The sequence below is a fragment of the Tupaia chinensis genome, unplaced genomic scaffold (assembly GCF_000334495.1).
Source record: "Tupaia chinensis unplaced genomic scaffold, TupChi_1.0 Scaffold000127_2, whole genome shotgun sequence".
NCBI classification, from domain to species: domain Eukaryota; kingdom Metazoa; phylum Chordata; class Mammalia; order Scandentia; family Tupaiidae; genus Tupaia; species Tupaia belangeri.
The window spans coordinates 2,077,163-2,090,625 of NW_006159596.1; the positions used below are offsets into that span (position 1 = coordinate 2,077,163).

General features: G+C 42.7%; 1 long non-coding RNA gene across 1 annotated transcript in view; it reads left to right on the plus strand.

The window, feature by feature from the left end:
• The window catches only part of LOC102475743 (uncharacterized), a 14,409-nt gene extending 3,588 nt beyond the window's left edge, over nucleotides 1-10,821 (plus strand). Inside the window, exons 2-3 of the long non-coding RNA XR_003548774.1 lie at nucleotides 9,875-10,103; nucleotides 10,594-10,821. This is a non-coding gene — a long non-coding RNA (uncharacterized LOC102475743). The remainder of the gene's footprint in view (nucleotides 1-9,874; nucleotides 10,104-10,593) is intronic.
• The last annotated feature ends 2,642 nt before the right edge of the window (nucleotides 10,822-13,463 follow it).

Sequence of the window (13,463 nt, forward strand, 5' to 3'; positions counted from 1 at the left end):
CACACACACACACACACACACACACACACACACCGTGTGAGTTTTAAGCCACTGGGTCTGGGATTAGAACCATGGTCTACTACATGCGAGTCCAGTGACATAACCATTACGCCATCTATCTGCTGGTTCTATATTTCTATATTTTTAAAATTGTCAGAGGGCACATGTGCCCACCCCAGGGAGAGAAATGAAGAATGCACTCCCCCAATGGAATGTGGTTGTGCAACAATTTTTCCCCACATTTCTTCATTCTGCCAGGATTTGGGGCACAGAAGCACATGTACCTGGTGTGTTTTTCAAGGCACTGGGGCAAGGATTTGAGCTCCTGTTGGCTAGGTGGGATGCAACTCCCAACACATAGTGCTTAACCACGGCACAACTGGGCCAGCCTTGTCTATTTTTAATCAACTTTCTATTGGCATTACTCCTTAGCACTTGAAGAGTTTTCTAATTCTTCCTTCATTGGCAAGCGGATTTAATATTTAATGGAGTTCAATAGTGATTTGTTTTGTAAAGAAAAGAGTCATTTGTTTGTATAAATATTCCATATTCTTTTAAAGGCGAAATTTATTTTCTTATCTATGCTCCCTGGTTTGCACTACCAGAGCAGCATCCTTTTACAACTGCTTAAACACACTCATCTCCCAGTAAAGGACACTTTCACCTTCTACCACCCTCACACCACAGTCTAATGGGATTTGGGAGATTTGATTCCTTTTGCTTCGGGGTGGCCACGGGCAGTAATTCTGTCCTGGGTAACCTCTAGATATGTAACAGCATCAGGCCAGAGCCCTCAGCCACTGCTCAATCCTTATGCAATACAAAGCCCTGGGGAAAGATGAAGGAGATTAATTAGTACTAATTACTCTTGAGCCGGAAGATCTCCTGTCAGCATGACAACATAGAGTGAAATCCTATGCACAAAGTGCTGAACTAGTAGGAAAGATGGGGTCCACATCCAGGTGCAGGCCCCGACATTCTCTTTCCTGGGAAACAAACAAAACCTAAGTGAACAATCCAGGAAGCCTTACTTGGCTCTGCTGTCACCCTGGGTTCCCATCCAATTCATCTTGTTTCCTTCCATTCACAAGCATCTCAAATAATTCAATGTCCAGTTCAAATACATTCTGCTCCCACCTACCAAGGGATGATTTTCCTCACCTAACAAGCAATCTGGAGGCTGTCGGGCGCTGAAGTTCAGGGACTCACAAAGCCAGGTCTTTGAGTGGTGCCTCTGTGACTGTGAGGGTGCTTCCCGACGGCTGTGAGAGGACAGAAGCACGCCCAGTGCCTCTGCCCACACACCCATGTTCCAGTGCAGGCAGTGTAGAAAAAGTTAGGATATATTTTTCGGTTTTTCTATGTAAAAACGCATCATGACTTTTCTATCTTTCTTTTTTTTTTTTTTTTTTTTTTTTGGGGGGTTTTTTTTTTTTTTTTTTTTGAGAGGTTTTTGCCATAGGGAGCGTGCGCTCACCAGACAGAGAGAGACAGACAGAAAGCAAGAAATCACCCCCCAGGGGGGATGGTCACACTGCAATCCCTTCTCCTCCATTCTCCTCTCGGGATCTTGGGCAAGCACCAACACGTGCCTGGCATGAGTTTTAAGCCACTGGGTCCGGGACTTGAACTGTGGTCGACTACATGGGATTCCAGCGACATAGCCATTACGCCAACTGCTGGTCCCAAAACGCATCATGACTTTTCTGACAGGCCAATAAGTACCAGCATTTCCTCCTTCGCCAGAAGAAAGAAATGTTCCTCATACCTTTTCCAGCTGCCTTTACCTCCCCTTACATTTCTCTGGTAGAACTAGACTTCAAGGCTGCCTCAGCTAGGGGGAAAAAAAAATAGAATAACAGGTTTTCTATCCATCCCCCCCTTTATAAAGATTATCCATTTATTTCTGCCATGAGAGAGAGAGGAAGAGAAAGACATCTCCCCAGCAGGGTCTTAATGCCATGACCCAACCCCAGCCTCGGCAGGCCAGGATCGCAGACTCAGGCGTGCACCTGGATGGAGAGGGCGACCTCAGGGTCTGAACTTGACATCTTCCCACGTGATCCCTGCATCCCATTGTGGAGTGCTGCGTTTAAGACAACATCACTCTGGCTTGCTTTTCCATTTTTCTTTTTCTTCTTTGAGAGATTTTTGCTATAAGGCACGTGCGTTTGCTGGAGAGGCAGCCAGAGAGCCAGAAACACCCCCAGAGGGGATGGCCATGCTGCAACCCCTTCTCCATTCTCCTCTTGGGATTTTGGACACACATGCACACATGTCCAGTGTGTGTTTCAAGCATATGGGTCCAGGACTTGGAACCACGGTTGACCATGTGGGAGTTCAGAGCCTTAACCACTATGTCACCGCTGGTCCCATTTTTCTCTTTTTTTTTCTTTTTGTCAAGATTTTCCAAGTCTTCTGTCTGTAGGTGACAGAAAATAGATAAGGGGATGGAGATGTTTATTGGATAGGTGCAAAAAAGACTGAGAGATTCTGAACTAGCACTCTGCTTAAGTCCTTTGCAATCTCATTTATTATAGGACCAAAACTGCATTCTTGGTCCTTCTCCTCAATTTTTTTTTTAAAGAGGTTTTTGCTACAGAGTGTGCCAGAGAGAGAGAAAATGAGAAATTACCCCCCAGGAGGGATGGCCATGTAGTAATCCCTTTCCTTCCAACCTCCTCTTGGGATTTTGGGCACACACGCACACATACAAACACACTCAGCATGAGTTTCAAGCTGCAGGGACCAAAACTCACACCACAGCTGACCAGGTGGGAGTCCAGCACCTTAACAACTACTCCACCTGCTGGACCCCTCTTCTCAAATCTCAAGATGTTTCTTCAATATTTGATGCCATATCCCCTATCTGAACTTTCCTAAAAATGTTTGGCCTAGAATCAGCACATTACACATATCTATGATTAAGCATATCAGTGGAACACTGTACTATTTTCAAAAGGTTACATCTTTTTTTCAAGAGCTTTTCTCTCCAGTTCTCGGCTAGGATGCTATTCTTGCTTTTCTATGGTCTCTTCCAGGTACTGCGATTCCTGCAGTAATGTATAGAAGTTGACAAATGTTGCAGTAAATTTTTTATTCATATAAATGCCATAAGAGTCAGTACTTTCATGATTTGAGATATTCAAGAGATGGTGAATTTTAAAATATTCTTTTCTGAAAATATCACATGAGATGGAGTTTCCCCAGCTTTTCTTCAAATACACAGCTTAATCAAACCTGTTCAGAGATGCTATCATGTACTAATAATTTTGGGGTTGATTCATCAACTCATAGAAGGCAATTTGTCACTGACATCCCACCTGTGGTACGTGAAGTCACTGGGTACACAAGAAGATTCACATTTTATTTTACCAAAAATGAAAAGAAAAAGGCAGACTTTCTTGGTGGCTGTTGATAATTCAGCATGTGAGTTGATGGGGTTATCTCATGTGTTAACCTTTCACATGAAAGAAAGAAATTAGAGTCTGTATAATCTTCCTATAACGCTGATTAGGTGAAGAAATTGAGTGACCTGAACTATTTAAAGTTTTTTCATCTGTACATAATTAATAATAAATGCATTTTGCAAGCTGAACACATTTTTTTTGAAATTCATTTATTTGATAGTCTTGATTTGACCTCTCTGAAAATATCCTGCAGCTCTTCTTTTGTTTGCTTCTTTGATTGAGCATGAGCCAATCCCATGCATAGAAATTCTGACTCACTCACTCAATGACACTTTCTCTTTTGCATACAAATGCTCTCTTAAGTTGTTTTGTTTTTGTTTTTGTTTTTTTGCTATCGTCAAATGTCCATGCTACATGATCTACAAATACAAAGACTGTGTGCATCGGAACAGAGTTCAGCATTTAAATACAATATACAGCAAAATTAATCTGACACGTAGTGAATAGCGTGCATAATTATTACTGCGCTACACGGTAATTGGGCATAAGTGATGAGTTATTCATGTTGTTGCAATGGAAAATATGCATACACAGACCCGGCATCTTTACATTTAGCAGTAGGAAGAAGGTGGAAGCGGTGAGAGTGAGAATGTGGATCTAGTGTCTGGACTAGAGCCAATTTCCTGTTAAATAAAGACTGAGCATTTACATGTTTCTACCTACCTCTAACAGCTTGGACCTAAAGACAGGTATTTAGCATCCCAGATTCTTTCCCGTGTTGGTTTCTCCAGGAGTTAGGTGGATTAGCAGTCAATCTGAGCCAGGGTTTTTCAAGCACTTAGACCTTGGTCCCCTGTGCTGATCATTTCAGAAAGAAAAGAAATTCGTTCAAAGACTAGGATATCAGCTAACTATTGACAGAACAAGTAGAAATGGAAAAGGTTTCCCTGCATGATTATCCAGCCCCAAGAAGCAGTGGACCCTGGTGGTCATGTGTGGAAAGGTCAGAGAGTTTGTGTCCTTAATCTTGGGCTACATATTACTAGTTGAGGTGTGGAAAATACTTCATAAGCTGAGGCTATCAAGGGGTAGGTTCCCTATTACCTACTCAGTACATACCGTAGGCAGAGTTAGAAGATTGCTCCCAAGACAGCTGCCCCGTGGTGTACGCATCTTCTAGTCCCCTCCAGAGTGAGGGCAAAGCCTGTGGAATGATGGGCTATTACTCCTGTGAGTAGGTTACATTATTAGACAAACGTGGACAAGTTTTGCAGGTATATTGGCTTATTGAAAAGGTCATGACACATTTTGTCAAAATTTGAGTAGGTAATAGGACATTACCACTAGATTGCCTAGGCTTGTGAAAGTATTTTCCAGATGTATGGGGTTATCAGAAAAGTCATGACACATTTTTGCATAAAAAAAACATAGAAGGGACCAGCAGATGATGTGATGGTTACTTCACTGGACTCCTATATAGTTGACCATGATTTTAGACCCTCTGGGATGGGCGGCTTAAAACAAATGCCGGGCATGTGTGCGTACACGTCCAACATCCCAAGAGGAGAATGGAGGAGGAGGGATTGTGGCGTGGCCATCTGCCTTGGGGGTGATTTCTAGTTTTCTGTCTCTCTGTCTCTCTGGCAAGTGCACATGCCCGATTGCAAAAATCTCTGTAATTAAAAGAAGAAGAAGGGGAACAGCAGGTGGTGTGATGGTTAGGTGTGCTTGACTCCCACATGGCCAAACCACAGTTTGAGTCCCAGATCTGGTGGCTTGCTTTCTCACTTTCTCATTTTCTCTCTCTCTCTCTCTCTGGTCAAATTAAAATAAATAAATAAATGGATAAATAAAGTTAAATAAAATAATTCTTTAAAAGAGAAGAAGAAATACATAGAAAAGTATGTCATAATTTTTCTGAAAACCCAATAATTAAGGTCTCAAATTACTTGACTTTAAGTTCATCTAAAAGGAGATTATCTCAGGTGGGATTGATCTGATCAGATGAGCCCTAAGAGGGAGATTCTCTTCCTAGCTTTGAAAAAATGAGCCATGTTTTGACAAAGTGATGGGTTTGGCACCTGAGGGTAACCCTAGGAGCTAAGAGCAATCCCTGCCAATAGACAGTCAGAGTCCTACAACTACAAGGGACCAAACTTTGTCCACAAACTGAATGAGCTTGGGAGAGGTCCCTGAGACCCACAAAGAGTACAGTCTTGCAGACACTTTGATTCCAACCCAGTGAGATCCTGAGTGGAAGACTCAGTTAAGCTCCATCTGGATTTCTGGTCTGTAGAAACTATGAGAAAAATGAAAGAACTACTAAGTTTGTTCATTATGCTAAAGTAGAAAACAAATACACTTGGCTTTATTTATTAATACATTTAACAATTATATATTGAACACTTACTACGTTTCCTAATCTGTTAATCTACCCTGCACTTGGATTTGCAGAGACAGTTAGGTTTCCTTATACTTTGTGTAACTGAATTTATATGAGCCTTTACCAAATGGAGTTAGTGTGAGAGAGGAAAATTTAAACTTGTCAGGACCAGCAGATGGCATAATGGTTATATCGCTGAACTCCCACATGGCTGACTGCTGTTTGATTCTCTGATCTAACAGCTTGAAACTCACATGCTGGGTTCACGTGTATACGCTCACGATCCCAGGAAGAGAATGGAGGAGAAAGGATTGCTGACGTGACTATTCACCCCTGGGGGAGGGGTAGTTCTCACTTTCTGTCTCTTCATCTCTGTCTGTCTCTCTAGTAAGCACACATGGCCTATAGCAAAAATCTCTCAGAAAAGAAAAAATTAAATTTGTCAACTAAAATCAGTTCAGTCCCTTTTAATTTAATTATATTTTATCTTAAAGCTTATGTATTTATTTTTTTCTGTGAGACGGAGAGGCAGAGAGATAGATGTACACAGAGAGACAGGTAGCCCCAACAGGTCTCCGTGCCATGAGCTACCCCAGCCTCAGCCAGCCAGGATCACAGGCATACTCATGTGCACCCAGCATGTGCAGAGTGACCTTGGGATGTGAACTGGGCAACTTCCCATGTGGCCTCAGCATAGTGGAACATGCCACTGTTGTTGTCCCACCATGGCTAGCTCCTTCTTATTGTAAATATTTACTTCATGCATGTATTCAGTAAAATTTAAGTCCAGCTTAGGGCCAAATTTAAGTCCAGCTTAGGGCCAGTGTAGCAGTTATGTCACTGGACTCCCACTGTCCAACTATGGTTCAATTCCTGGACCTGGTGGCTTGAAACTCACGCCAGACACATGGGCATACGTGCCCAGGATCCCTGGAGGAGAACGGAGGAGAAGGGATTGTGGTGTGGCCATCCCTCCTGGGGAATGATTTCTCACTTTCCCTCTCACATTGTCTGTCTGTCCCTGGTGGGCACATGCACCCTAAGGCAAAAACCTCTATAAAACAAAATTTAAGTTGAGCTCTACTGGGAACATTTTAATATCCTGTCCCTGTCCCACTTCCCAAGGTGGCATGTTGGTTCCATTGAGAATGTAAGACTTTCTGCATACTCAGGGTGGTAGTGGGGAGAGGGTCCTTGAATCCATGCAGTGACCTCTGTTCCCTCACTGGTCTCCGCTGTGAAGCAGTTGGGCTGGGCTACTCTCTGGATGGTGACCACCACGCTGGGAATGAGCCATCCCTGATTGTTCTGTCAGAACTTGTTGGTGATCTATGGCGGCTATAGTCACGGTCATGTCTCTCTTGACTTCATCTAGGCCTCAAGTGTTCCCTGGATGGGGCTTCCTGAGCCCCTTCCACGTATCCCTGTATTGGAGTTCTACCTCAATGCTTTGCCCACACAGGTCAATGTTAGGAACTCTTGTTCTAACTCATTTTTCTCCCAAAGGCAGCTAAAATACAGCCAGTGCTTTGCCCACACAGGTCAATGTTAGGAACTCTTGTTCTAACTCAGCTTTCTCCCACATTTTTCCTCTTCCATCCCCACCCCACTTCCTTCTGCCAAAGGTACGTGGGAACTTCGGGGTCTTGTCTAACACAAGGCAGCTAAAATACAGCCAGTGCTTTGCCTGATCATAATACGCTACTGAGTTTCTTTTGGTGTGACATCCCTCTCACCACCCCAGTCCTACCCCATATAGCTGCAAGGATGCCAGGCAATCTTCTTCCAGAATCCTAGTTATGACAAAGGGCCAGGCTCCCATAGGCGTATCTATCACATTTCCTTTGATCGATAGTAGACAATTAGACACACGTATCTCATCCCCTCCTTTCCTCTCTCAGGACCCTTCTTTTACAACTCCTTAATGCTGAAGGCAGCAAACTTTCATACTTTGTAAATACATAGATACTGAAACTCTATCTACCCACCCATCTATGTACATCCACCCATTTTTCTTCCCACGTGCTATGCTTCACACAGTTTATAAAGCACTGTAAAAATCTCTTGGCCAGGGGCTGCTCCTTGGCTTTGTGCTCACGGAGTGCTGATGGTCCATCTACCTTTGCATATTCTACAGGTGTGTACTCCTGAAGTCTAAGGGGGGGTGGATCTCCCAGCCCATGTCCCTACTCAACTTGGTTAAGGCCTTAATTATTTTCCTGCCACCTTGGCTTCAACTTGGTGTTCTTCGGTTTTGTTAACTCCTGTACCTTCATCTCCTCCTACTTCCCAACCTCAGATCCCTCTGAGCCAAGTAAAGCTTCAACTGGGCCTTTCCTTTCTTTTGTAATCAAGTTTATACGCCATCATTACTGCTTCCTCTGTTATGGCAACTGAGATCTGAATCCTAAATACTTGGTCTTTGGCTTGGTAAAAATGTTTTAAAGTGTAAGGTAACTTTGTGGAAAAAATGGAATTAACATACAAGTTATTTCTGGTGAAAAGATGTTCATATCCATGTATTGCTTTTTCAGAATATGTGTTTTCTGTGATTTTTTTGAAGGCCTCTCATACAAACTTCCTTTAAGTCTGCTACCTCACTGCAAAAAACCCTCCTCTGAATGCAATGAAATAAAAATTAATTTAATTCTCCCTCCATTCCTGGTATAATGATCATAGTATCCTCTGTCCACTCCCAGGAGGCAGCTGAATGCAACGGTTCAGGTAGAAAGCGAGGTACACGGTAATGCGAGGGAAAAAGACACATAACTGTTCTTAAGGCTATTGGTTATGTACACGGAGTGTTTTCCCATGAAGACAGAACAATCTCTGCTTCATGAAGGTTAGAACCTATCAAGGTAGACAGAGATATTAAAAAAAAAAAAAAAGTAAATTTGTGGTGAGTGTCTTAAAGGAAAACAACTGGTAGGAGCATGACCAGGTTGTACAGTAGGGGGAATACTCTGCAAGGGCACAACATTTTATGTGGTCCATTTCTGCTTTTAGTTTCGTTCTTAGCACTGGTCATTCTTTAATGTACAATATGTTTTATGCATTTATCTTATTTATTACTTGTCCTCCAAGTAATGTAATGTAAGCTTTGAGGGCAGATGTTGGGTCAGTCTTACTTGATACTCTATCTTAGCACCAGAATAATTTCTGGTACATAGTAAGCATTGAAAAAAATGTGTGGCAAGTAAATAAATGAATTACTGACACAACTGTTTGGCATTTGGTCCGGAGATTATTTTTTTTTATCAGTTTATTCACCTATTTCTTCCATGAACAAAAGAGTCAGAGAGACTGGGGTGCACCCCCACAAAGTCCTGAGACATGATTTACCCAGATAATAGATGAGTATGTGCCCAGCCACTCAGGGATGTCTCTGGACTTGAACTAGGGATCTTTCTATGTGGCCTTGCAGAGCCTCACATTTTAATTCAGTGCTACCTTACTTATTTAATTCCCTGCCTCATGGTGTTTGCCCCACCTCAGTCCCCTGGAACCATCTCGTAGACCTAACCCAATCCATGCCATCCTAGTCTCACTGCTTCAGATGCTCCAACAACCTGAAACATGCCCTGGGTTGTTTTTAGCTGATGATTCAAATTTTGATCCCTCCTTGATGCCATTAATGACTATGTGTGGGACACGTATCATGTACCAAGGACTGTTCTGGATATTGGGGGACGGTGGCAATAAGGACAATATTCCTGTCTTTATGGAGCTTGCATTTTAAGCCAACCCCCGCCAATAGATGTTATATTATGACAAACACATCCACCTCAATCCTCATCTGCCTCCTCTTGCCACTGTGCAACAGTCACAGCAGCAGTCACCCTGGGGGGCATTCCACGGTTCAAGTGACCACGTGTGGCGTTAGCTAGGAGACTGTCTGATGCAAGTCGCCAGAAAGATACAGAGATTCCTGAGCAGTTCCCCTCAGAAGGAATGATTTAGCTGGGAGGGGCCAGTGAATTCCCTGTTTGTGGCTAAATACAAGCTGGCCATCCAATTTCCCAGCACTGTTTAACTTCCTCTTTACATGATAAGGATTATTGTATTCTAAATTTGTTCCTAGATAAATCGGAATGGCCACTGAGGAAGAATGGCTACATCTGTGAAGGCTATAAAAAGCGATGAAGCACTGTCATTTTGATTCCCATAAGCACATGGTTTTACAGAACTGGATCGCTCGCATTTGGACATGCCATTTTGAAACGTATATTGTACACTCTGAACTGCACACTCCCAGCGTGGCAAATGCCTTCAGGAAGTTAACTGGAATTAGTGATGGAAAAATCTGACAGGTACTCACAGTTCGTACTAATGCCTTGTTTTGGGGGTTCCGATATATTGCAACATATGGTATGAATGAGATTGGAGAGACAGTATTACATACATTCAAAGTATTGAATGATAGGTAAAAGTGTTCTGGGGATAAGAATTTTTACTAGCATATTATAGTTGCTACAAAAAGGAACAGAAATGATATATCTATGGTATTTAGTTATTTAGGCTTTACATTTTAATGAAATGCATTTTCACACATAACTAAACCTTAATAGCTGGTATAGTTTTCATATTTTATGTTGGACCACATAGAATCTTTAGCTAATGAATGCCAGGTGTTTTCCATAATGTTAAATTTCAGTGTAATTATAAATGAAGGATCACAGACCTTTTTAAGGTCTATTTGACAAAAGCGACTGCTCCCATACTGCCTATTACGGTATGATAATTGCAAGCTTTTTCAGAGTAGGGACAGGATGTTATTCACACTTGTTTTTTCTCCTACAGAGCCAGAGCACAAAACACAGAACCTCACATACAGAAGACATTCAGTGCAAGAACTGGCATATAAACAGCTTGGCTTAGGGAAACAGAGGCGTGAGAGTTTAACCTCCACACAAATCACATGAAGATGGATTGCATAAGCACGGACTCTGCAGCCAGACTGCCTGGATACAAATCCCAGTTCTGCTATACTGCATCTCTCTGCTCTGTAAAAAGCGGCTACTAGCAGTACCTCCCTCACTAGTGGTCGTGAGGGTTAAATGAATGAATTAATTAAAACATATAAAGCATTTAGAATGGTGTCTGGCATGTGGCAAGGGCACACTAATATGATCTGCTACTGTGTAAGACAAGCATAGACCCTCAAAAAGAAAATACAGGGGGGGCGGCAGGTGCTGTGGTGGTGAAGAGTGCTGGACTCCCCCATTGGCTGACCATGGTTCAAGTCCCAGACCTGGCAGCTTGCTTTCTCCCTCTCCCTCTCTCTCTCTCACACACACTCTGTCCCTCTCTGGTCAAAATAAAATAAACAAATCAATAAATACATAAAGTTAAATAAAATAATTCTTTTAAAAAAAGGAAAATACAGGATATAGAGAAATGGCCTTTCTGGCCCCTTTCCCTCTATACAGCCCGTTTTCAGACACACACATACTCTCTCTCTCTCTCTCTCTCTCTCTCTCTCTCTCTCTTTCTCTCTCTCTCTCTCTCACACACACACACACACACACACACCTGTGTACAAGCATAAACCCCTCGTAAAACTGAAAAGCAAAGAGATTTCTTTACAGGATAGCAGGAAAAATACTTAGTTCTCCCTCTGGGGATCTTGCCATGCTCTCTGCCCCTTTAAATGAACCCAGCCTGCCCTCTTAAACCTGAGCTGAGATTATGCAAAAGGCTCCTGCCAGGCCTCCAAGCTTTATCCCTGGAATAATTCCAGGTCATTTTCCATCTGCCAGTAATGCTAATCCTTGAATTCAGTGTGACTAGATAAGCTTTTCAGATATTAATGTTTGTGGCTTTCTCTCTGTGTTTTTCTTTTTCAGTGCCCCTGACAACCTCCCTCTCTAGTTCCTCCTCCCCAGCCCTATTCCTGTTGACTTTTGACCTCAGCTATCTGGCTTCAGTGCCTGTTGGAGGTTGGGGAAGGGTTGGGGAATGTAGTTAGGATGGAAAGCAGCAGTAACCTGAGAATTAGTAACCTGGCATTCTTGGCTGTAACTTCAAGCTCAAGACCTATAGGTGGTGTGATGGTTAAGGCAGTTAGGTCCCACATGGCCCACTGCCCAGTTTGAGTCCAGGAATGCACTTGAAAAACATGCAGGGCATGTCTTTGTGTGCCCCAAATCCCAAGAAAATAGAATGAAAGAGAAAGAGAATGGACAGTGGCATGGTTGTCCCTGGGGGAGGGGGTACTTCCTCTCGCTCTCTCTCCAGCAAGTGCACACACCCTAACACAAACTATAAAAAATAAAATAAAATTTTAAAAAGTAATACAAGCCTATAGGATAATTAGGGGTGGTACAAAAGTGGTAGAAAAAATAAGTCAATTTATAGAAATAGAATAGTTTGGACAAAACACAAGAGAAGAAAGATTTTCTGTGTTTTTTTTTTTTTTTTTTTTTTTTTAATAAGAGGTTTGTGCACTTGCTGGAGAGAGAAAGAAAGAGACAGAGACAGTGAGAGGGAAGGTGAGAAATCAACTCCTGAGGGGATGGACTCAAACCACAGGCCCAGGACTCGAATCACAGTTGGCCATGTGAGAGTCCAGCAATTTAACTACTATGCCATCTTCTGGCCCCTTCTGTGGTTTTAAAAACATGATTCTACTGCATAATGACCAGGTTTGCCATCAGAGGGTTTTACCAGTAAGTAAAACCTGACAAAGTCACAGGTTTGTGAGCTCGGTCTAGACAGGCAGGCTGGGAAGCCAGAACCACAGGCATCTCATTAGAGAATCCCACATGCAAAGCTCAGGTTAGAAGTAACAAAAAGTCAGCAGAGAGGGGACACTTGGGCCAAGGTTGTGGTTTCTGCTATGGTTTGAATGTATCTCCCCAAAATTCATGTGCTGACAGTTGGTGATAGGATTAAGGGGGTAACAAATGAATCCAAGTTGGCATTGAAAGGAAGGATTTTGGGGAGGAGACTGAGATTAAGGTCACCAGGGCAGGGCACCCATGACTAAAGGCTGGTGGGTGTATAAGGAGAGAGAAAAGATAGGAACACATGGACACATTCGCGGTTGCTTTTGACTTCTGCCACGTAACCCCAAAGCAAGAAATCCTCACCACACTGTGGCCCCTGGATCTTGGATGCCCAAACCATGAGCTAAACAAACTTGTTTTCTTAAATGATCACAACTGGTATTTTCTGCGACTAGCAACAAAATGACAATTAGAACTGCTTCTGTGGGCAGTAGACCAAAGTCCAAAGTGCTTTAGCAATGTATAAAGCTCTGGGAATGTAGGAAAATGCCCGTGTGCAGAAATAACAAGTAACATTTCTCACTTGCCTGGTGGGATATGGTTCAAAAGAAGAAATGAATCTGAAGTATATGCAATAAAGAGACATGACCGTCCTGCAGTTATTTTTACCTTGCAGCCATTTTCACTCCCATCTGCTAACAAACCTTGATCCCCTTAAGAGGATGCGCATTTCCTCCATTTGAAAAGACCTGGTGGAACTGTCTCTGGATCCAGTTTCTCTTTCTTCCTATAGTAAGGTGGGGAGAGAAAGATCAAACTGGACCAGGTAGATGCTCCCTTGCAGGACTTTGATTCTTGAGGCAAGTGATGCAAATATCAATGAAGAGTTGGGTCTGAGCAACCAGGTTCTAGGAGTAATCAGATGCTGCCACCTAGGTCCTC